At 33.7% G+C, this 25,349-nt stretch overlaps 1 protein-coding gene across 3 annotated transcripts in view; it reads right to left on the bottom strand.

The window, feature by feature from the left end:
- LOC120637885 (diuretic hormone 45) overlaps nucleotides 1-21,086 on the bottom strand; it is a 78,461-nt gene extending 57,375 nt beyond the window's left edge. For all 3 annotated transcript variants that reach the window (XM_039909933.1, XM_039909934.1, XM_039909935.1), the window contains exon 1: nucleotides 20,958-21,086. The gene's annotated coding sequence lies outside the window, so the exon portion shown is untranslated. The remainder of the gene's footprint in view (nucleotides 1-20,957) is intronic.
- Nucleotides 21,087-25,349: the final 4,263 nt, after the last annotated feature.

Genomic DNA, 25,349 nt, shown 5'->3' with positions numbered 1-25,349 from the left:
AGTGGCGTAAATTCGGAGGACCATTTTAATCCCTAAACTAGAAAATTGCGAGTTCTAATATAAGCCTTGCAATGGTGCTAATTCCATTGTTACGCTACACTAAATCGAAATCATCGAAAATATCCAGAATAAAACTATTTTTCTGACAATGCTCCCTGTGGAACGGTGAAGCTCTACTTTTAAACCTGTTATTTTAGTTTAACTTTGTGAACAACTTAATTAGCACAACTGCTTCCTGAGGAAAAGGATGCCACTCTTTTAAGACTCGTACTTTTAGTTTGGATTAGAGATTTAAAGGTAAGTTCGGGGTAAATATGCTTAGTTATTCGTCAAGATTAAGGTTAAGTTACACTAAAAATGATTATTTTTAACTAACTTTTGACTATGAAATATTAAACGTAAAAGTAACAATTTAAACAGAGAATGATTTTTGAAAAACACAATTGGTTATCTACCCCGAGATGTTTAAAGGTAAGATCTCATTAGAGGTATAGCATTATCTTAATTCTAGCTTTAGTATTATTTTCCGCTTCTTAACAGCTTTTATCTCTTGGCCATATTTAGAGCACATGTTTTCAAATTAAGTGCAATGTTCAACTATTATAAATCGAAATTTTAAAAAACATTATACATCGTGCATCGAAAGCAGTCGTCGACGAGAAGTCAGTTGTTCTTTTCGTATAACTTCTTTATTGCTAAGCAATGCAAAACAAGTATTAGAACCTAAACACAAGGATTAAAAAATCTAGTTATACATTTTCAGCATCGTTATCAACCCATTACCGACCCACTGTAAAGGGGATGCGAATCCTGGACCATCAAAGAGGATCTCAGGACCCGTCTAGAAGCATTCGAGATGTGGGCCTATCGACGCATGCTGAAAATTAGTTGGACTCAAAAGGTTACCAATGAGGAAGTCTTTCGACGAGTTGGTTGTCAGCGCGAACTTTGGAAGACGGTCAAAAAGAAAAAAGTTGCTTATCTAGGGAATGTGCTTCGGCATGATAGATACAGGCTACTGCAACTGATAATGATGACTGGAAAGAGACGCATCGGTCGCAAGAGGAAGTCTTGGTTGCGCAATATTAGGGAGTTGACTGGGATCGCGAGTGCCGCCCAGCTGTTTAGCCTCGCGAGAGAAAAGGAAAATTATCGAAAACTGACGGCTAACCTTCACTAGTTGGAGAGGCACCGAAAGAAGAAGAAGTAAAGGGTTTAGGCCGTAGTCCCAGACGCTTGCTGTTGCGGATTTGAGAACGCCTTTGAGAGCATTATGGAAAACTCTCAGGCGTGCAGGTTTCCTCGTGATGTTTTCCTTCACCGTTAAAACAAGTGACATTTAATTGGATAAACTAAAAACGCACCTTACCCTGATAAGTTGTAGTTTAAGGTGCAGTAGGTATAAGTAAAATTGCGTGCCTCAAAATTATATTACCTAACTCAGAATGAACATGAACCTAAAATTGTGGGCGCGAATCTAATGGATAAATAGCGTTAATAGAGAATTCTACAATTCAGTATCTCACGCATACCAAATCAAACTTTTGGATTAGTTCAGAAATTCCAACTCTGCTTTGTTCAGCAAATAAATATTTACTCTCCTTGAACAAGCAAACGGTAAATAAATAAGGTCGACGGGTTGCCATTATTAAAATCTCTACTATATTATGAAAAATGTAATAGTTTATCTGCTCAGGTAGTTGATTATGTCATCGATATCGTGTAAAAACCACTGAATTTATATTAGCGCTTTTGGATAATTTAAAACAATTGGAAATAATTTTATGTCAATCTTCTAGAATAATTAATTAAAATTAATTTCTTCAATAAGGGTTAATAATTAATATAAAATAATTTTATTGGAACAGCACATCTTTTTTTTTTATCACACGGATTTTTTTCATTAGGTACGAAAGATTGTAAAAAAAAATCAGACCTCGCAATAAGGAAGGTGTCTCATTTTACAACGTTCAGAAAGCAAATTAATAAAAAGACTGTGACACAAATTATACAATTAGTCTGTCTGTCTGTACCTATAACCGGTAATAAAGTAGTATGTGAGCGGTCGAATAATTCAACCTAATACCTATATACCTGTTTATTATTTACCTTTACAATATAGGCAAATACTAAGCCACTCTAGTATTTTATTTATTCAAATCGTTATAGTTGCCAAAGATAGTTAAAACAATATTAGGTACACGTTGTTACAAAAGCATTTTAGTATGAAAGTAAGTACGAAAAATACCAAGATAATTTTCAAGTGTTGGTAATACATATAACTACTACATAATATCATAATGAAAATGTCAAATGATTTTACTGCCTTATAACGTATAATTTTCCTAAGCTTCGTATAATACGAATATATAATGTTAATATTCGCTATGGTTCGGTAACTCCAGGCTAAATATTCAAAATATGCCTTTATACCGCAAGCCTCAATAAAGGACCGTGTAGATATACATAGTTTAAAGCTACTCCTACACTAAAAGGTTCCTGGAAAACTCGAACAAGAGCTAGATTCAGTCAATAAAACTGATTTATTATAGCCAGGCAAACAGCTATAAATCAACTCCGGGCGTGGCACTGTAGCCCTGCACTTGCCTATAATATTGCAAATAAACTTGCAATCGACGTCAATACTTGACTAATTACAAAAAATTATCAAGTGCAAGCTTATATGTCAATAAACAATTGTTCCCGCTTGATTTTTGTATAATTTAATGACACAGTTTTTATATTTGATCGCAAATTTTGAATTTATTCCAATGCATATGATTGGATTTGCATCCGCATATAAATTAGGCCGCGATTATTCTTTTGAATATATAGGTAAATAATAATAAAGCTAGCAGTTGCATTTCTGTTTTCTCCACATATTCTTTAACCCTTTTTTCCGTGGGGAAATCGTCTTGGATACCACCGTACGGTAGTTATGTCGAACTAGTCCGACTAAAGCCCCAAACTTCAATCCCCTATTATACCATCCTTATCACGGACTTTATACAGGTATTTTTAATTTAAATTAATATTCCAAGTCAATTCCATTGTTGTGTGTCTCTAACTTCAAAAATAAATTAGTTTCTAACCACTTGCAACCCAATTTCACCGTAAGCCGACCAATATGTACAGAAATTGAAGAAAATAAAAAGTTATATTTTCTTGCTACGTGGTATTTTGAGAGAATAGCAAAAGAACAACAGAGATGAATGGCTACGATTAATTTCGACCCTTTCTATTGCCAAAAGGTAGAGTTACATTACGAAACAATAATTTGTAACATTTCTCTGCATACCACGATATACATTTGTTATTCGTTTTCAATAAAAGATATAAAGGTTCACAAAACCACAAAAGATGTTACTATTATAAAAAACGGTTCAGTTTAATTTCATGTTACTTATTCATCTAATAGGTACCTAGAAACCTGTACCGTGGCTTACTGATTGGCCGCAAAAAAATCTTAATCTCACGGAAAATCCGAATACGCGGGCGTTGGCTTTTAGCAGGATGTATAAACATCTAAACCTAACCCTAGGCAAAGTCTTTTATAATTTTTTAATTTGTGATGTTAGTTTTATCTTTTTCTCAAAACCTTATGTAATGAGGGGTAACGTTTTTAGTCTCGACCGTGAGAAAATTAAGTGCTTTCACATTTTTTGCGACTTTGTACCACTGAGATAAAACCTAAGAACAATCATTTTTACGATAAAGCGTGCGTAAAAATAAATGAATGACATTTAATTATAGTTTTAAATTGCAACAATACACCTACCTTGTAAACTAACCCTAGTACAAGTAAAAGTGATTTAACTTAATTTTGTCGCACTTCAACTGAGGGCACCTTTCAAATTTCAGAAAGTGACATAAAACTGAATAACTATTCCGCTGTTATTCTACGTTTATTTGTAAAGCCCTTTGATAGGTTAACTCTCAATCCTTACTAATATGTTAATGTGAAAAAGTGTCCAACCAATCATCTTGACTTTTAGCATAGAGTTATCTGAAAGGACGTAGAGAAACATAGGCTACTTTTAGTCCTGGAAAACAAACGGCTTCCACGAGATTTGTAAGAAAACCGTAATAAACATGGGTAAAAAACGCGGACAACCGCTGGTTATGATTTATTTTCTTTCTTTACTGACATCTACAATCAGTCGTTAGACTATAAGTAGATTTTTTGTAGTTTTAGTTTTAGATTTTTAGTAGTAGTTTATTGACTTTGCAGTTATGAGGGCCAGTGTCCTCAAGTCTGAACAAAATCGAGCACTTCTGCCCGCTTCAGACGTCGGATTCTTTCCACAGTCAGTAGGCTGTGTGCCAGTGGATTGGGGTGTTTTGCTGGTTATTTAAAAATTGCAAAAGTGTTTCTGGTTGTTTGTCGTTTGTTCCTATATTCGACATAACCACTGCAGCGATATGAAGTTTGGTAAATACTCGTAGTCTCGCACATATTTAGTTTAAATCCTATAAATAGTCATAGCTTTTATCCCAAAAAATTACCCGGATAACAGCCCTATGGCATTTACAAGCCGTAGTTAAAATGGCACGGCTTAGCAGATGAACCGATCTTAATGACATTTTTTATAAAGACTTTATTTAGCCCAAGGAAATAAACGCGAATAAACTCACGGTCAACAGCTAGATATAGCTAGCCGTTATATTTATTTTATCTTTGTTTATTTTTTTCTTTTGATATTTCTTTCAAACTCAGAAACAGGCATGAACCGCAAGTCTTAAAACATTTCCCACCCAAGTATTTTCTAATCGATTTTCCGAAAATTACTATTTCCGGGGTTATAGTTCCTAAATTCGTTAAGATAATTTTATCACTGAGACCTACGGGCATCGTCTGCGGTTTATTATTCTCGTACTTTCTATATTCTGTGAAACATATTACCTACTAAAGTAAAATTACTTATATAGCTAAAAATTTTTTCTGATTATTTACAACAACTATGATTGTACGAACATTATAATTGTTTGTGTTTGATGTAATCCGTCAGGACTCTCATCCGATTCACAGCGTCGATGGTGAGCCCAAACTGGTACTCGTAAGTGGTATTACCTGAAGGTAATAGTGGTATAGGTGGTTCTACCCCACACTATTCGGGAACCATATGGTCGCAACCACAAAGTCTAACTACTGGGAGTGAAAGCCCTCAAGTAATAGTTGTAGATTAAAGTTAACCATGATCCTAAAAAAATCAAACCGAGCCAATTCGATCAAGTATCTTAAGTAAATTTTTCCCAAAAATAGTAAAATAAAAAAATCATCATCCTCAGTATCTAAATTCTCTTCACAATCAAATCTCACACTGAAAAGAGGTTAGGTCGTAGTCCACCATGCTGTCCTTTTGAGGACACACCTTTAATAACATAAGGGAGACTTTCAGTTATGCAGATTTGCTAACGTTAGAACAAGTAATATTAAATGACTTAAAACATATATAACTCCGAACAGTTACCTATTGCGTGCAGGAATCAACTCTATGTAGTCTGAAATCCTAACACTAGGCTATCATCGCGTTTAAAATATGAAGTTATAATAAATAATGTAATGCTTTAAATAATATCCAGTCAATGCACGGATGAAAGGTAATAAGTTGTGTTGACAGATTTACGCGCTGTAATCGACTCGCGGCAGCTGCGTTTTGCATCGTGCAATTCATGAGCGATTTCATCACAGAACAATTACTATTGTACTTAAAAACATCCATTATATAAAGGTGGGAAATTGTGTATGTTTGTTACCCTGTTTTTTTAGTAGTAGAGCTCTTTGTGACAGCCAAGCAGCATTGCTATGTTACGGGCTTCTGTGTATTCAACGAAATCTGTGAAACGAGTCAGTTAGTGGAATAAATATATATATAGCAAGTACGGACCAATAGAAAGGTTGTAATTCTATCCCACCTATTGGGAATACATATTACATATATAGGGTGGGATAGAATTACAACAGCACCTATTGGGAATACATATACATAAATAGAATTGCATAGAATATTACGCTGTGTAGTTATATGGTGTTTTACAGACCTTTCTATCGGTAGGTACTTGCTGCACCTGTTTTTTTTTGTATAACTTCTATCACTCTTGGCACTATCTTGTTCTCTTGCTCCAAGTCCTTACTACAAAGGTTGTCTGTAAGAGATTGCTTGCAGCAATAAGGCCGCCTTTGCATGTCTAATTTTTTTACTGTTTCATTAATGGTTCTTTTCTTATATGTATGTTATACGTGCAATAAAGTGTTTCTTCTTCTTCTATAGGAAGATGGCGTAAAATGGAAAAATCCTTCTTTAAACCTACCCTGTTTATTAACCGTGAGAAAGCAACTGCGTGTGCGCAAAATCCAAATATCATCATCATCATATAAATCTATTTTCGGCCCACTACACGGCATGGGTCTCATCCAACAATGAGAACGATTTAGACCAAAGTTTACCACGCAGTTCCAGTGCGGCTTGGTGAAGCTAGATCTTCGCGAATTAGCTAGATTCTTCGATGCCAATGAGTATATCGTCTAGTTAACTGCCCTTGCAGGTATATTATCAAATGCTTATCAAAACGCCCCAATCCTCAAGATAATAGTGCTAAACATGTTTTTGACACGAGGTTTGCGTTTAGGGTCTTATCTTAATTACAAAGCCGTCCTGTTCGTATTAAATCTTCCTTCTGTTTCAGTTTAATACTGCGAAGATGTTATTTAAATATTACAAAGCTATTTATTCTAGTTCTATTAAATTTAATGGAAAATTTCTTCTTCAAAGATGTTAAAGCATATTGTGCTACCTACCTGTGTTATTTACTGCACATGCACATGTTTACACATTACATACTGCACATGTTTAACAAAGTTTTGAAATTCTAAAATCTATATTTTTTTACTTTTAACAGTGTCAACTATAAGTATTTGCTAATAGAACAGTTATTGTATTGTTAAATACCTATAACATGTTATTAATATTGTAAATATTGTGAAGAGCACTGCAGAACTATTATCCGACAGTAGTAGACACACACATTGTTCAATTTTATTACAATGAATTCGATTGGTAATTTTTTATTCTACAATATTATAACATATTTTATATTTTTCAATATTATATTCTCTTCTTCTTTTTTTTCCTAATTCAAAGGTTGCCTGGCAGAGATCGCTATTAAGCGATAAGGCCGCCCTTTGTATTCTACTTCTTTCGATATGTTACTGTTTTGATTATATTTTATATCTGTTAATGTTGTGGTATACAAATAAAGAGTTTAATAATAATAAATAAAACAATGTAAAACTATGTGGACGTATTATATAATCAAAGTTATATAACTTTGGAATGTGTAATAAATACTAAATTTTAAAATGCAACGTTTTAGATATTCTGATTACAAAAATTCGGTATGTAGTAACCCGAAACAAAATGAACGCATTTATTAAACTATTTCGGTAAATGCGTTTCTTCCCAGGGCTTCCATCTAAAAGAAAACTTTTTCAGGTCTAATAAATAATAGGAACAGACTTATTACAAGCTAAATCTTGCCCTGTCTCCAACAGGCTGCAATACCGCGCTAAATCACGTTTTTATATTGGTTCTTCCGCATATTACAAGCTCGTTTAGAGTCAATACTACTGTAATAACATTCTTGAGGAGCATTTCTTAATAAATCTCAACCTAGCTATCTATAATCTATTTCCTTTAATGGAACAATATTTGGATTCCAACTACAGCCCCTAGAGAAAACAGTGAAAGTGATTCGTTGCTTTTAACATTTACCCATCAATTCAAGATACTTAATTATATAATAAATTATTAATGTTGTTTATAGAACTATCAATTTATACATAACATAATGCCATCAAATTATCAACTCTATCCATACCATATAAAATACCTGTCCGAATTATTATTTTTGCATTAGGGAAAAAACTTTTTGAGAAGTTTATTGTCTAAATTTGACCTAACTTAGAGAAGCTGTATAAGGCACAGATTGTTAGTTTCTAATTCTTATTATTCTCATTATATATAGCAGCTTTCTTCCACTTGATTTACAAAATAAAAATATTGATTGTTTATATGTTTGTTACCTATTTTTGGCTTAACCAGTGGATCGATGACATTTGGCATATATCCTTTTATCTTGCATACTGCATGGCTAGCATGGGCAGGATACATTTTTCAGCTCCCACAGTTTTATCCAAACGTCAAACACAGACGCACGAGTGTAAATAATATCCTTATAATATATGACGTGTCATAATAATAGAGGCTAAACTTTCTTCTTTACTAAGCCTCGGGTTGTTATTTTGTTTTTTAATTTGTTACAGTGTTCTTTTTATTAATTTTTGCTTATGCCATCCGATATACTTAGTATCCCTGATATTTTTTAACCGGCGGATTAAAAATAACTTTTGTTTCCCATACCTACATGGTTTCATAGCTAAAACCATATCAGTGAGATCAAACTTTGGCGATGGAATCATGAATTATAGAATACTTTTTATCCCGCGATTACAACTTCCCCGCGGAACTTTTACAAAACCAAAACACACACGGACGAAGTCGCGGGCAACAGCTAGCAAGAGTAGCATAATTGATTTATTTTAATTTGCATTGTTTTTATTTAAACTGATAGGAATTTTCATTGGATATTTCACCCGAAAGGTTTTTATTGAACTGGTAAAAATCTTTCAAATCCCAAAACTTCTGCTACTTTTCGGTGCATATGTTGTTATTTTTATTTACCATGCGAGTAGCTGCTAGTGTTTAACTTATTTTTTGTTTATGGAACTGAAATTTGTTTTAATTATCATGTTGACTGGGACCCAGCCTTCCGGGTAGTGTGTTTCTGCAGACAAACAGAATTCCTACTTCAAACAAAACCCAAAACATCCTGTTTCAACTGAACAAGCTAAGAGGAACCTATATTCTACTGAGAAACAAATTCTACAGTCTACATTATTCCGGAGTTCTATCATCTACAACCTCATTGGTTAGCATTTAATAATTATCTCCCGATAAATAAGTAGAGTATCGTATGTTTGCATATTATATACAAAGCCACATTATATTATAACCGCTTTGGTTTTAGTATTAACTTTTCTGTTTTATTTAATACAAGTTGGCTGCAAGTAAATGCTAATCGACACAGCGCTCGCCACTTCGCCAGAGAGGTCGGAGAAATTAGGAAAGACTATTTTTACCAACTGTTTCTTACATAATAATTGACGGACCTAGGAAATCCATCGTCTAATAGCTGACCCTCGCGACTGCGTCCGCGTATGAGTCAATCGAGAAGCTAGAATAGATCTGATGGTAACATAATAATCATCGTGTCTAGCTTCGTACCTACGATTATTGTACGATGCTACGTACATTCATACATCCATCCATACTTCAATCCTCACAAACTTTCGCATTTTTAATATAAGTAGGATGGTACGATGGTACGTATGGATGCATTCGATCGTCGTCCCTTGCGACTTGCTGTTATCTGTGAAGAATGTCCTTCATCTCCGACAATATTCAGCAGATCCTCATTAAAATTAGACAACGCATGTTTTATAGCATACACTTTCAAATAAAAATTAAAAGAATTTTTAAAATCGGTTCAAATTTAACGGAGCTATGAAGTAAAATTGATAAAAACTTTTATCCCGTTTCCCGGAGAAAACTTATTGTTTATCGGTATAAAAAGTATCCTATACGTTTACCCGGAATATCAGCTACCACTATACCAATTTTTATTTAAATCCGTTCAGTAGTTTTTACGTGATGCCCGGACAGACAGACAGACAGGCAAAAATTAAATACGTATCTGTTTCGGACTCAGTATCGATTATAAAGCATCCCCCGGTCAAAATTTTCAAAATATATTAAATCTTCCAGTTACAGTTTTATTATAAGTAAAGATACACGTAATACGTTACATACAGTAAATAGAGCAACACGCGAGTCTAAAATTCGCATGGTCTCTTGCATGTCTTGAAGACTTAAGTGTTAAGCCTTGTGCGCCTTGTAAGCATGGTGGAGGACTCAGTGGCGTGCATTGAGGGTATGCACAGATGATATAAAATGGAGAAATTCTCCAGTTAAGAATTATAACAAACTTAAGGATAGTCTATATATTATATATATATTAATAACTTTTACTGGAGGTCTTTTTTCATTTCAGACCATCTGCATACCCTCTATGCACGCCACTGGTGGTAGTACTTCTCCGGACGAGCTCTGTCACAACAAGCTCTGTTGCCACTAAACTTTACAAATATTATTGATAAAAGTATAATGTGTCTTTTAAAGTTTTAAATGAACAAATAGCAAATGAATGTGGCCCGCTGGCTGGATTTAAATCCAGATAATCATCGCAAAAAGTTAGCCGTCAACTACTATTAGAACTGTTAGGATTACTGTGAGGCGACTAAGCGCAGCGATTAAAAACTTAAGTAATTTTCTCGTTCGGAGCTACTTAAAACTTCTTCCAACTTCTTTCTTTTTGCAAATTTAACCTTACGTTACAGTTAAATACAGAGTTTTTTAGTCAGTCGTCAAAATTTTTTAGATAACCCTAAATCATGATTAATAAAGATGCACTTTACCTTTATATATTGAGTAGCACTAGTTGCGCCCCGCGGTGTTACCTATGGAAGCTAGGGGAAGTTAAATTACAAACTATAGCTCCATAACCATTGTGTGTTTGGTTTAAAAATATAGCCCTTGTAAAATTATTATTTTAATAGCAGCTGTGCCCTGCGGTTTTACCCGCATAAACTAAAGGACGCGGCGTACAGTCAATACTACATGTCAACGTTCCTCAATAATTCAGCTACCTAAAGTAAAGATTTTTCAATCATACTGATAGTTCCAAACAAAATCTTATCAGCTTTATGATATTAAATACAGATAGTCAATCTCGTAAACACATTGTTCAATTTCATTAAACTCTTTTTCAATTGCAAATGACCCGGAGACCTACTCTTCAGCGTGATGCGCGGCCATGATACAGTCAGATTAACAAAAATGAAAAAAATTACAGTTTTGGGTTTAGTGTCGGTTACGGAACAAAATGTATTTTTTGAAAGGCCTTTAAAAATCATTTTTTTTTTTAATATCTTCCATTTTACAGGTTTATATGTTTTATTGTATTGGACGACCAACTGTCGTGTTTTATGTATCACTCGGATTTATAAAATTTTGCTTTTTGGCCCGCGTATTCTGTTTCCATTTCATTTGGCACAAAGTTTAATATTTTTAAACATATTTCTTATCCACTCAACGCCTTATTGACTTTGCGGTCTCTTCTGAGTTAAATAAGCTTTCCGTAACTCAGCAAATAAGTTTTAATATAACTGCTTGAAATTGCATTTGAAACAATAGTTAAAGCAACTATATTTTCTAGTGAATGTGGTTTATGGTAATTGTACATGCCAACATTAGGTATTACCAAACGTACGAGTGTGAACGGTTTTATGTATTAAATAATATACATATTTATGAGGCAAGGCCATCTTATGGCAATAATGTCTATTGCACATGAATTCAATCTAAAGCCCAGGTAACCTATACCATTGACTTTGCAAGATGGAATAAATAGTACAAGTCGGTTCACAGAATGTGTTGAAACAACGAGAGTTTGATTGGAAGGATGCTTATGTAAATAGAAAACCAATTGGATCTTTATTTTCTAAATCGTTCTCTTGAAAACATACGCATTGTATTACCTTACCTCTTTTTTAATACAGGAATTTGTGTAAGAATAAAAGGTCAGAGTTTGTAGCTTTAAAGCCGCCAGTTGGTACCTTCTAACTTATCAGTATATTGTATTCGCATTTTCCTCTGTGGTGTTTAATCAAAGTTTATTCGAGCTTTTATTAATTCTGAGTACGGCGCTAATTGTTTTGTTCGTAAATCCCTAAACTAAACTGTATTGACTCGTCTTAAAATAATGATTTCTTTTGAAACGAGAAACATTATCAAAAGTCTAGCACTACTTTTAGCCCTGTTAGTTTGATTCAGTTTCAAGAAACGTGATCAAAAGATTTAAAAATTCACTAAAAATATAATTACTATGTAGAGAACCATCACTTCGGAATTGAAAGGTAACGTGAAATGTAAAAACAACAGTTATTAATGGTAAAATATCAAATGAATGTATTTCTAACATAATACGTTCATTGCCAGTTACGATGGAGTTTGCACATACTTATTATGCGAGCTGAGTTTTAAGATTAAACGTCGCTCCCGTATAAAAATTTTAACTTCATCCATGAAGATAGTCTGGCTGCATATAATACAAAATAGCCTACGTCTACCAAAACCCATGCATTAGTATGTATCGTTGACTTAATTGGGCAATTATAAGTGCGAAAGTGTGCCTGTTTTTTTTTGTTATCTGTTTCGCTCAACCGCTTAACTGATCTTAATGAAATTTAGCATATTTATTACTTTATAAGTTCTTTTATCCCGAGAAAACTAAAGGTTTCCGCGAAACAATCTGATAAAAACTCAGATAAGTCAAGGGTAGGGCTACCTACGTAGATCAGTGTTGAATTTCAGCAAGAAAAAAAAATGATGTACCTAATCCACATTAAATTGTCACCCCTGATTTAAAATTATAGAATTACAGATAGTCAGTATAGAATATGAAACAGTATAGAAAACAAAACATAAACTTAACTTTTGTAGGAAAATGTTCACCTAATTACGATGAGAGCGCCTCAAATAACAATTAGGTTTTTTTTCAGGGCATGCTTTCTGAAGAAGAGAACTAAGTAATTATACTTTTACTTATTGACAATTGTTTCGCAAACTCAATTGTTTTGCGCTACGCTATCGTAACCGAGCCAAGCAATCCTCACAATGAAAGTAATAAATGTCCAATTCCAATTTATTTTCAATAAAATTCTTGAGTTGGTTTGATCTAATAATAATTCAAAATCTATCTCCGTCGACAGTGATCCCTTTAGATGCGGGCTGCAGCCTCCTGGGAAAGACTGAAGGTAAAGCTGAGTTAAACATTTAGGTATGTTGTATGATTGACCTCTATTGATACAGCAAGATATATCAGGGTTTGGAATAACAGTTATTTTTGTTTAGATGTAACCAGTATAGTCATTTAGCCTTCGTTCGAACAAAGCGATTGGGAAACATAACTATATATTCTGCTCTTATCTGGTTGAGTGCGTATTTCATTACCAGGTTATAGCGAAGTTCTGTAGGAATTTTAATTTGATTTGCAAAATATGCCCTAGCTGTACGGAAAATGTCCCAGTCTCCAAGCCCTGTCGGCCAGTGTTTCGTCTGAGACTACGCAAAGGTTGCTTTTTACAAACAATTAGCTGTAGTCCACGGCTCCGCGTTTATTTTGACCCAAAAAAAGCGTATATACATACACTCAACGATAGAGCTAAACATAGACAACAAAGAAATAAATAGACACACTTCTACAATTTTAATATAAGTATGGTTTAGGCAAATCTGAGCTATTCAGTGTTCTGACGCAAGCATCTTGCAACCCGGAAAAGTCTTGTTCCTGAAAAAGCGATGTTCTTGATTTATATATTAACGCAGATATAAACTGACGACACGTCCCTTGCGGGTTTTACTGCTCCGGTGGCCCAAAACCCTAAACCCTTAGCCCTAATATGACTTCTTACTGACAATTGCAGATTTATACAATAACATGCGATTGAGGGTGACTTTCCTTTTCATTCATACAATTTATTATACCTGAAATTGTTGTTTATACAAAATAAATTTTCACTACTAGCTAATGAAACGTATAGAATCATAAGAATGTCTAATAATAATATTTAGGTGATATTTTCGTATTAATACTGTTGCCGTGTTGCGGATAGCAACAATTATCAAATACATATCACCCTTAGGCTTAGTTAAGGTAGTATCTATAAATAAGTATACCGGTCGTAATCGTTTTATATATATCACTAGTGTATGCCTGTGGCTCCATCTGCGTAGAAATTTGACTAATAATAAAAAAGTTTCCGCAGCGCACGCCAAGCTGGCAGAACTTTTTTCCGAGTTACTTTATACTTTCTGTTGCTTTTTTCAGAGCATATAATCAGTGCCATAGTTTGTGCGTGAAAGAGTAGAGTGAATCATCCATCCAAGATCTTCTCTTAAATATTTTCTGATTAATAAGTTAAAAACAAACCTGATTATATGAATAATATTATTTTGATTTAAGAGTTTCTGTTCTTATTTTGTACCAATCAAAACAACTAATGGTGAATATTTTTTCCTTAAATATAAGTTTTGTGAATTTTGGGGTCAGACAGTTCTTGTCATACATTGAAAGATTATTGGTCTCTTAAAACTGTGATATGAAACGCGTCACAGATTTTTGCTTACTGTTGAGATTACTGTTTCCTTAAAACTGCAATGTGTAACGCTTCACATTAATATGTGATTTTGGCTTTACTGTTACTTTATTTGGAAATCTACGGATTCTGAAATATTTGGCACGGGGTAACCCTAGACAAAATGAAATAGAAAGTGATGATGTAATTGAAAACAACACGTTGGCCTAGAAAATGCCTATCATTCGGTCGTACCGTGTTAATGTAGCATTTGTTTTTGTTAAAATACTTAAATCCTATTTCACTTGGAACCTACTTCAGATTCTGGTTGATTCGAACAATTGTTGCATCAAATTTCCACAAGTTATCAAATGATTGAGTATTTTGAATATTGAATGATTTTTTGTTGGATGAATAACACCAAATTATTAATAAGAATTTATAGAATGCATAATAAAACATATTTTTTAATGTTGTAGATATCCCTTATAGATTAGTATTAGCCCCATGGGGTCCACAAAGACGACGCATAGGAATTCAACTTCAACCAACATTTGTATTACATAATTAATTATTGTTATTTTGGGTCGGTTCTACTTACGTAAGTAAGTATTTCCTTGAAAATAGCTTAGTTAAGTACGCAGAACAAAGTTAAATTTAGGTATCAACTCCGTAGCCGTATCCAACCTATAAGTTCGTACATATATGAATAAAGTTGCTCTATTTTACTTATTAGTATTAGGACCTCGAATTGATTTTCAGGGGGGCCGAGTTTGATTCTCAGCAACTCTTACTTTTAAAAGTAATATGCGTTGTAAGCAATTCAAATATCACTTTTTTCAACGGTGAAGGAAAACATCGTGAGAAACCTGCATGCCTGAGGAGACCCGAGCCCTGTAGTTATAATAGCGTGCTTACCGAAATCCGGTTCTCAAAATAATAAAGATAAACACAAATAATTCGCATTTATCTATGAAACTCTTTTAAATTGAGAATAACTATTGTTATAGCGGTAGAGCGGTAACATTATCAAATTTTAAGTTTTCACCTTCAAATTTAGTCTAGCACAGTGCAGATTCAACATTGTCACTGATAGTCTGGGTAGTTTTCAAATTAATCCAAACTATACCAGAGTCTAAATTTCAGAATCAAGTCCGTAGTTGTTAGGAAGAAGAAACTGAAAAGGACGAAGTTATTTTAAGAGAAATAAATCAAATGTTACGTGAATCCTTAACCCCTAAGTATATAACCCATTTATTAAATTCCTTACACTGAAAGAAATGTCTTTGATCACAAAAGTTGAAGTGTATAATTCACATATTTCCTGCTCCTTGGCATTTTAAAAGGAAATTCATTCATAACGAAGCCATTGTGAGCTATCTTGTAAACGAAGAATTTTAGAATGGTGTATTTTTTTGCTTCTGCTGCATTTTCTCAGCATGTTTGAGGCACAACCGTTTACTCAATTATAAATAAAGGGTTGAAAGAGTGTCACATAAAAACCACAAAAAGTTAATTGTGGCAACATTTATATTGTTCTGCGCATTTTTGTTCTTCATCTAGCGTTAAACGTAAAACAAATCATGCCTAGTCCATCGGTTCATACAAATTTCAAAACCATGGGACATTAATGAAATAGGTTACCGCGTCAAAGGTAGCCGGTACAAGACTGCCTTTATCTGGCAAGAGTAACCATTCGTGCTGATACGCATTAAAACCTCAAAAACTATAGTACTTGTTAGTGATTTTTTATCATAGAAATAAGAACAATAACTAAGTATTATCTGTCTTATATACGAGAACGTAACGTCTTAATTTGTGTGTCCTATGGATAGTGGCGCGCATACAGGGTCTGCACACGTTACTACTGCATACCCTGCAGGCAGATCAAAAACAATCTCCAGTACGACTTATAAAAACTTAAGGATAGGCTTATTATAAATCATACCACCCTCAAGTTTTTATAACTTATACTGGGTTTTTTTTCCATTTTATGACATCTACCTGCTAAGTACATAACCTATGGAGATTATATTCTCTTCTAAATTAATACAACGGTATACACACATATTGTGATGTGTAATAGACTGCGACACTAAAAAGACAGTGGAATTTCTTACCACCAATCAGAATGTGACAGTTTCAACTTTCACGACATCTTTCATTGGTAGATACCACGAAGAGAACTCGTCTTTTAATAATCTGATTGGTGAACACGGCAGGTAAAGTTTCTAAATACGGGAGAGTAGCTGGTGCTTACATTTATATATCCTGTAACATATTTGTATAGGCACGATTCTACAATGTCATTAGCGTACTACCAATATTTCAGCCGCCATTATGTTGGAAAAAGCCCGTGTATCACAAAGCTACGCCCTACATCATTGCTCGAGGTAATTATGTTTTATGTAGTCACTAGCGTACCTTCTTAGCTTCACAGAGATTAAAATATAAAATATAATATATAAAATACCAGTGATAACTTGTACTCTAATTGTTTAGATATAGTTAGTTTTGACTATATTCTCGAAAATAGCATTCCCACCAATTTCCGTTTCAAAACGCCTACGCCGTAGAGGCAACTTTGTTTTTTTGTCTTCTGGAATTAGGATGCAAAATAAATATTAATGAACATTTTAACCAAACACTTTACTCATTAAGGATTTATTTATTTTATTACCCTTTATAGTGTAGCACTAACTAATTTTTAATTGTTTGCCAATCTGTGTTATAATATGTTAAGAAAACGTCTTATGTCAGTAACTTATTAATTATAATATTTCTTGACATTTTAAATACCTAATAAAGCTTTTCTATCGATTTTTTTTTCTTTTGCAATTGCAAAATGATCCAGAATGCAGACATCGAAAAATAAATGGTAAATCTAAATACCGTACCCGATTCGAAGTTAAAACCTGAAAGCGTTCAATAATTATGTTAGTAAACTTTAATGAAAAAATCAGTAGATTGTCCGACTCAGTTTTTTTTTTAATCAACCATTTTCATCCTCTACAATCCGGTTCCAAACATTTGACAATAAAGGTTTTCCGCGAAAATTTTGTGAGCTAAAAGCTTTCCTAAGGTTTTTTTTTATTCCCATTGTGAACATCTCTTAATTCAATGTTCTTTTTAATAAATTCAAATGATATCTATCATAATACTTGAGTACTTAAGTAAACATTTTTACAAAAAAACACATAATTAAAAAGAATCCTTTTAGTTTGTCACGATTTATTACCTTATCTAATTTTTCCTCACAGTCTTTTCACTGTGTGATATAAATGAAGTTACACGCAATTTGGAAACTCACAACATGTCTTAAATTAAAACCTTTTGTACTCGAAATAAAGCTGAGGACTGGAAAAGAATTAAATTTTACTCAATAAGTCATGATTAAATAAAGGCTGTGACATTTGTTTCATTTTGTCTGAAATAAGGGTTTTTACCGGAAGGCACTAAAAGATCGTGGTTCTATTTCTAAGTATCTGTCAAAAATTAAGGAAGTACTCGACAGAATAGTTAATAGATAAGAAAGATATAGTAAAAACTACCTACTATAATATAGCATAGAACTGACTGAACTTGTTTTAGGGTAACACCCGCGTACCTAATGGTTTTATGCAAATGGTGAGCTTGTAAAACACCTGAAGTAGAAGGTCGTTTATTTCGTTCTAAAAATCGATTAGGTTAAATTTTTTATAATTTAATGAGTTTCTTCATGCAAGTTTATTAAAATTCTTCAAATGAATTCAGTGAAATAAATCCCTCCAACGCAATTTGTTCGTCTAGGCAGTTTGTTCTCAGTGTCTCTTACATAATCCCCAAACAAAACCAGACTGGCCACAAACAGAGCAACACAAACATTAAATAATTTACTAGTCAATAAATTCAAATGTTTCTTTCAATGAAAAATATCGACAAGCTATAAATTCTAACTGTTTTCTTAAAGTTATCAATCGATTGTAATATTGAAATATCAGTAAATTCTACCCTTGCCATAGAAACCTTTTAGTTCATATATCTAATATCATGTCGGTAGATACTGACGTAGTTTGAAATCTTATATTAGAGACGAATATTATATTTAAATATAAGTTCCTCGTTGTTCTAGTTGCTAGAACGTTCGACTACAGATTACGAGATCCGAGGTTCAATTCCAGGGTCTGGCTAAATATTGTTATTATCTTATGTTTATCTGGGTTTGGGCTTTTCTGGATCAACTATAAAAGGGAAGGCTAACTAAGTCGAAGCATACTTTCTAGTTGAGCTCGTATTCTGTATTTCAATGGAGGACTCCTAGCTGTCAAACGGCCACACTCTCCTCCTAAAGTTTGTTAAAGATATGTGTAAAAGGTGGATGAAAAAAATAATGATGCTACTCGATAACCATACAAAAATTTTATGTATCAAAATAAATATATAAAAATTGTTAAATTAAGATAAAAGAACCTGAAAAAAGTTAAAATAAACTCAATATATAGCTTGGACGGCAGAGTGACGTCATCCATTGCGTATTAAGTGGAATTAAAATTCCTGATTTTGTTACGTACACATTTTTTTAAATATACTCTTATATAAATGACGTGTACGCTACAGCAATTATAAGATGTAGGTATAACTCTAAAATCCGGTGTTCCGCTGAAATCCTTTAACGAACGTAACGAGAAAAGTTAATGGAATATTCGTCCCAAGCCTAGTAATTAGAGATCCGTGGACAAATTGAAGCTACCAAGTCAGGAAGCTGTTATGCTCTTTGAGATATTAACCCTACATTTGCCTTGACCTTTTTAGTGTTCCGTGCTTACTGTGCCGCAGAGAAAAACTCAACTCTTTTATGATTGCTCATGTGGTGTCGGGATTACGTTTGTAAGCAGTTACGGCTATTTTTAGACCTTTAAAAGATTTTTATGAGAAAAATTTTGTTTATGAGTTAAGTAGTTCTCTTCAAACCATTGGAGCATAATATTCAGCTTAACGTCTAGCTAAGCTCTTTCCCGGTTTGTGTAGTGTTAAAATTTATTTAGAATTACTTACACCTAGAATTTTAGTGAGTACCACCGATCGGGCTAGAATTTTAGCATTATATATAAAAAGCATCAAGGATTGTTGTTATCTATTTTTCTCAACCATTCAATCACAATGTGCGACAGCGAAGCGTGGCAGGGTACAGCTAGTATATATATATATATATAACTTAGATCAAACGATGATATTATTATGATACAAGAAAATTTTACTCTAATAGATATTAAATCTTCTATATCAATCTAATCAAACAATTCAATATATTAAATCTTCTAATAAATTAGAAAATTCGTAGCATACTTAGTTCTGCACTAAAGAATTGCAAACGTAGCTTGAGTGCGGGTGCTTGGACAAGGATATGTAATTTTATAAAATCATGTAGGTTTAGTAGGAAATACATAAATTATAATGGACATTTGTGTCATATGTGTTTGAAAAACAACAAGTTAACAAGAAATAATTCGGTATTAATTTGATTTATTTAAAAATTAGCATGTTAAATCAATTGTATTATACCTATGTGTTATTAATTAGTTATCCATTGGGAATGCATATGTATAGTAGTTAATTAATTAGATTAAGACGAAGTCTATTAATTCAGTGATATGTTATAAGCTATAGAACACTGCACTGCAAGATAGTTCAACTGTTTAAGACCATTACTCCTGAGAAATGATGAACGAAATTTAGCTAGACTAGTATTCTATATTTATTATATCCCCATATTTTTACTAATATTTTTACGGTACTGCTATTTATAGATAAGTGAGGATTTAAAAAAAATTACTTGAGGTGTGGTACAGGGGAAATCGTTTTTTCAGAGCTTCGAAACAATTAGTAAAAACTTAGGAAGTGATTTGTTTAGTTGACACAATAGCAATTGTACCAGAAAGGTAAGCTGCTATACACGACCAGTTTTTTTTTTTGGGTATTTTTTTAAATAGTATTATATGAGCGATATAGATTTTCGACGCATCACGTGAGCTATTACTTCAGCCGCAAAAACGCCTCACTGCTTTAATCAGTTGACTAAAATACCTAACACAGTCATGTGAAGCCACTACTCACATCCTAGTTCAAGTAAATTCTCTATTGTCTACGTACGGTAATAAATTATATTGTTTGTACTTTATTGAGTAAATATTTTTTTGAACATATATTTTAATTTTTTAAATTAAATAAAAAGTTAATTTTACTGTCTCCTTCATATCTGTTTTCAATTTGAACATATCGATACTACTTTTTTTTGTGTGTTAACTTTTTTTCTAGTCTCATTTAAATATGAAAACATTGCGCTAAATTCGATGGGACCGCGAGCCCCTAATTCGATCTCTGTCTATGTTTGCAATCACTAATAATTACTCCTCCGATTTTACATTTCTTTTTTCCTAAAATATCAACATTTCAAACCCCCTGTAATATTAATCCTTATACTGAAAAAAATATCAAAACTTTTATATATTTGATGCGTTAAATACTTTGAAAATTCCCATTAAAACACGAAAACACTGCACTTTCTGTATATATTTAGAGTACCTATTTAAAACTCGATACTTAAAACAAAATCCCCTACGATGTATACATAAAAAAAAAAAAAAAAAACCACTCTATAACTTACCCTGGCCGAAGCGTAGAACCGAAAACGCGAAGAAAGTTCCGACTAAACACTCCGCAACTTAGTCACACACTTTAAAAATTTGGAAAGTAACCGTGCGTACTAGCGGTTTCGAAGTTCGCGGAACGTTTGGGCGCGCCAAAGTTCTGAGGGCATGACTCCGGGCGGCGGGCTTATATCGCCAGAGGCGGGTGTCAAGCGCATGCGCGCTAACCATTCATCACACCATCTCAATGACCGCCTCTGCTACTGTCATCGCTCGTCATCGCGTCATTATTGGGTTCAATTTGAATTTAATTATCGCCTGCACATACCCACTGATAAAACAAACCTTTTTTTTATTTTAAGTGGTTGGATGCCGCCATGTGTCCATTAATCTGAGGCGTAGCTGTTAAGCCTTCTGTGTATGTAATAACTCTGGCAACCGTGCTCTTTATACTGGAACACAGCAACGGTGTTTTGCAACAGAAATAAACATGACTGTAGTACTTCCCAGACGAGCTCGGACACGAAAAGTTCTACTATTACCAAAAGCTAGAGGAAAACAGATGGCATAAAACACAAGTATTAGGTACAGCAGAATTTCTAGAGCTCGTGTTTTTGATGCTAAGAAGGGGTTAATGCCTTGGTCCACCACGCTGGCCCAGCGCGGATTGGTGGACTTTACACACCTTTGAGAACATTATGGAGAACTCTCAGGTATGCAGGTTTACTCGCGATGTTTTCTTTCACCTTTGAAGCAAGTGATATTTTAATTGCTTAACACGCACATTACTTAGAAAAGTTAGAGGTGCGTGCTGGGATTCGAATTCCCCCAAGAAAGTGAAGTCGTAGCCCTACCAATTGGGCTATCACCGCGCCACCTTAAATTTAACTTAAATTCACCCTTAAATCAAGAAATGGCATTTGACAACCCTAGATAGCACCCAAGCATGATGTTTAAGTACCAACACGAACTGAAAATCCAAAGAAGTAACTAATCATCCAATCTGGTATAACAAATGGCTTATCCGTGGTAAGCTCTTCTTGTACCTACTTTATCACCACTCCGGAATCCCCTTACTCGTGATATAGTGTAAAACTTAAAACTTTAGAGCTTAAAAATGCAGTTTAGGTCATTTAAGTTGGTACTGAATATAAAATCTTATTTTCACATTAAATATCTTACTTTTACCATAACTTTTTTTCGCGACTTATTCGTAATGTTTTTTCCGATATGACACGTATCTAACAGTAATAATATAACAGGAACTGATAATTTTTACATACAGGTAAAAAATATCAGTTACGGTTATATTTTTATACTTAGCAAACACGAAGCGTAGATCATATATGGTATGTAGGATGGAGGCAACCCGCACTGCAATCGCAAGACGCCTTTACCCGTTTTTGAGTTGCTTACTGTACAACATACTAAACAAAGAAAGTAATATCTACCCTTTACCAAGACACTCCTGTAACTGTAACTTAAAATGTTTAAAGTGGCTCCAATCTATGAACTATCTTATGAAGAGACGGAAAAACTTTTGATTATTTTGAAATAAGTTCAATTGAAAGATTCACTAACACACACGCACACACGCACGCACGCACGTACGCACACACAAACACAGTCACACACACACACACTCACACACACACACACACACACACACACGGACGCACGCACGCGCGCATTTTTTTGTATTTTATTTTATTTAATATTTTTGAATGTATTTAGATTTCTTGATAAATATCTAGTGAACAGTGCCAAATTTTAAGTTTTGGAGGTGGGCGTGATTACTGTTACGCTGTTTCATACTTATACAGTGATCATCGTTTGATTCATTAGTGGTTAGGTTATGTTTTTGTTCACAAATAAATAAATAAAATAAAAAAAAATCTACTATTCTACAATATTCCACTGATAATTTTTACACCAGGTATATATTTCTCTAATCGTGAATAAGAAAACTGTAGTATAGCTATTTTTAGAGGTTGCTATCGAGATTACTGCAACTTATACAATTCAAATTACAAGTGTACTCTAAAATAACTTAAACTAACCACTCTCAAAGTACTTTATGGTGCGAAAACTGAAGGTTTCACGACACCGACGTTCTGTCATAGCTGTAACTGAAGTGAGGAAAAAAAATTACAATACTATTAACTGAGGTATTTCTCTTACCGCCTTGTACTATGGATATTGTTTCACAGGCAACCAATGGACAGGCCTGCTATTGTGCGGATCAATGATAAAGCAAAAAAAGGCTGTAACTTCGAAAGAACTTTGGCAATTTCTTTAAAACTCTCGTTACCTACAATTATTAAAAACTTTTTGATATCCAATTAATTAATAATGAATGGGAGATAAAATACTTTATTATTAGTCATATGCATACTTAAGTTTATCGTGTATCTAATTATATCCTACATCGTCAAAACAATAAAATGTTTACACTCTACAAAGAGCGCAAACACCACTCGTGCAAATGAAAATGTTCATAAAGTTAAACTTAACACAGAAATGACATGAGCTTTAATTAGTTAATTACGCTTTATAGCATTTGTATTCTTCTTTACGTATTGTCTATAAACTGAACGGTAACATTCTACGTTAAACTGCTTCGTCGATATTGTTTAGCAATCATCCATTACGTATTTTCTTACTCTTTTTAAAGATATAATTCTAACATATGAGTAGAAAGTAAGGTTTTGTAATAGGTTGTTTTGTTAAGCCAAAGAGATAGTTGAAAACTATTCTATTGAAAATCCCAAGGTCAATAACAGGCTCGCTATTTTTAAAACAAATGGATATATCTAAATCAAATAAAGTAATCTCTAATCTATATTAATATACGTGTCATAACGTTGGAATAGTTTTGGAGTGCTGCGACACACTTCTACAGACAACATCTTTAAAACTTCTGAGAGTGATAAAACACTGCAGAATTAGTTCAACGCTATTCCACGGAAATTTGCGTTGTCCCCCGTACCTCAGAGAGCATATTAGGCCCGTCGCGGCGATCTCAATTGTTATCATGAACATTTAATATTTCAATCGTTTTAGAGCTCGAGTAAGATCAAACGGCATCTAGGACTAAATCTCAATGTGATATGAGAAAAAAGGTCTGGGCCCAGCAAAGGGATATAAAGACTGACGATGGTGATAAAAATTTGACAGAAAACAAATCAGCGACAGAAAAGTTAGGAACCACAATCAATATTCGCAAAATACTTACCCCGCAAAACATAATATGTAACATTTTTAACAATAAAATATGTCTTTTATTGTGGGATTGTGCGATTTTTATATATATCTGCCGAAGGGACCGGAGGTCTATTTATACTCTTCCATAAAACTTTGTCAAAAAGTTTTAATTGTAAATTGACGCTGCTTAATAAAATTTATTAGAAAACTGGTTGTTTCCCATGACATCGTTCGAGTGAAGCTTCATTTTCCTATGAAATACAGGCAAATAATGGCTTAGGTTGATGGACCAAGTGCAGACTTCGTAGGACGAGTTCCTCGCACGCCTTGCGAAGTGTTGCTCTGTTCATAATCCTAGACCATGGGTTTCTGTTATCGCTTTGTGATAAAAGATAATAAGTGGTAAAGTTATGATTTTCAGTATTCAAAAATGATGGTCAAACTACATATCTAAGATCATCCACACCATCAATAGCCTCAGGAGAAGCCTTTAGTCCACTTCTGAACTGAAGGCCTCTTCCAAGGCGACGACGGTTTGCTTTCCCTTACAGAATGTCTTTATTGCCTCTGACGCAATGTTTTCTCATAATATTATTACTATACTTATAATAAAACTGGAAGATTTCTGTAGATTTAATATATTTTGAAATTTTTGTTCGGGGGATGCTTCATAATTGAGTCCAAAACAGAATTTTATTTATTTTCTGTCCTTCTGTCTGTCCGTGCGGGCATCACGTAAAAACTACTGTACGGATTTAAATAAAATTTGGTATAGTGGTAGCTGGCATTCCGGGTTAACGGATTATATACGCATGCCCCATAATCCATGTACGCATAGACTAATGATTAATTACTTTTTTTATCTTTTTTTTTAGAATCTGTTATTCTCGAGGACATGGCAGCCCCATCGTTAACTGCACTGTAAGATCCTTAAGATAAAACAAAAAAAAACAAATGTAATAACTAATACTAGGATATAGTAGGATACACTGATATCCAAAGTAACTAAGTCATAGAAATCCATCGTGATTAATTACTTTACTAATGTTTAATTTTACATTTGCCATTTCTGCCAAATATAAAATTACAAAAACCGGACACAGAAAAGTGCATGGAGCGTTTAGAGCAGCATTTCAGGTGGCGTTTCAGTTTGAAACGATCTACAATCGTTTCCTGGACATGTACATTGTACATGTAATGCTCTT

This window comes from Pararge aegeria, chromosome 4, assembly GCF_905163445.1.
Source record: "Pararge aegeria chromosome 4, ilParAegt1.1, whole genome shotgun sequence".
Taxonomy (NCBI): domain Eukaryota; kingdom Metazoa; phylum Arthropoda; class Insecta; order Lepidoptera; family Nymphalidae; genus Pararge; species Pararge aegeria.
Note: the sequence above shows the minus strand (reverse complement) of the source record. Positions and strands in the feature narration are given on the sequence as shown.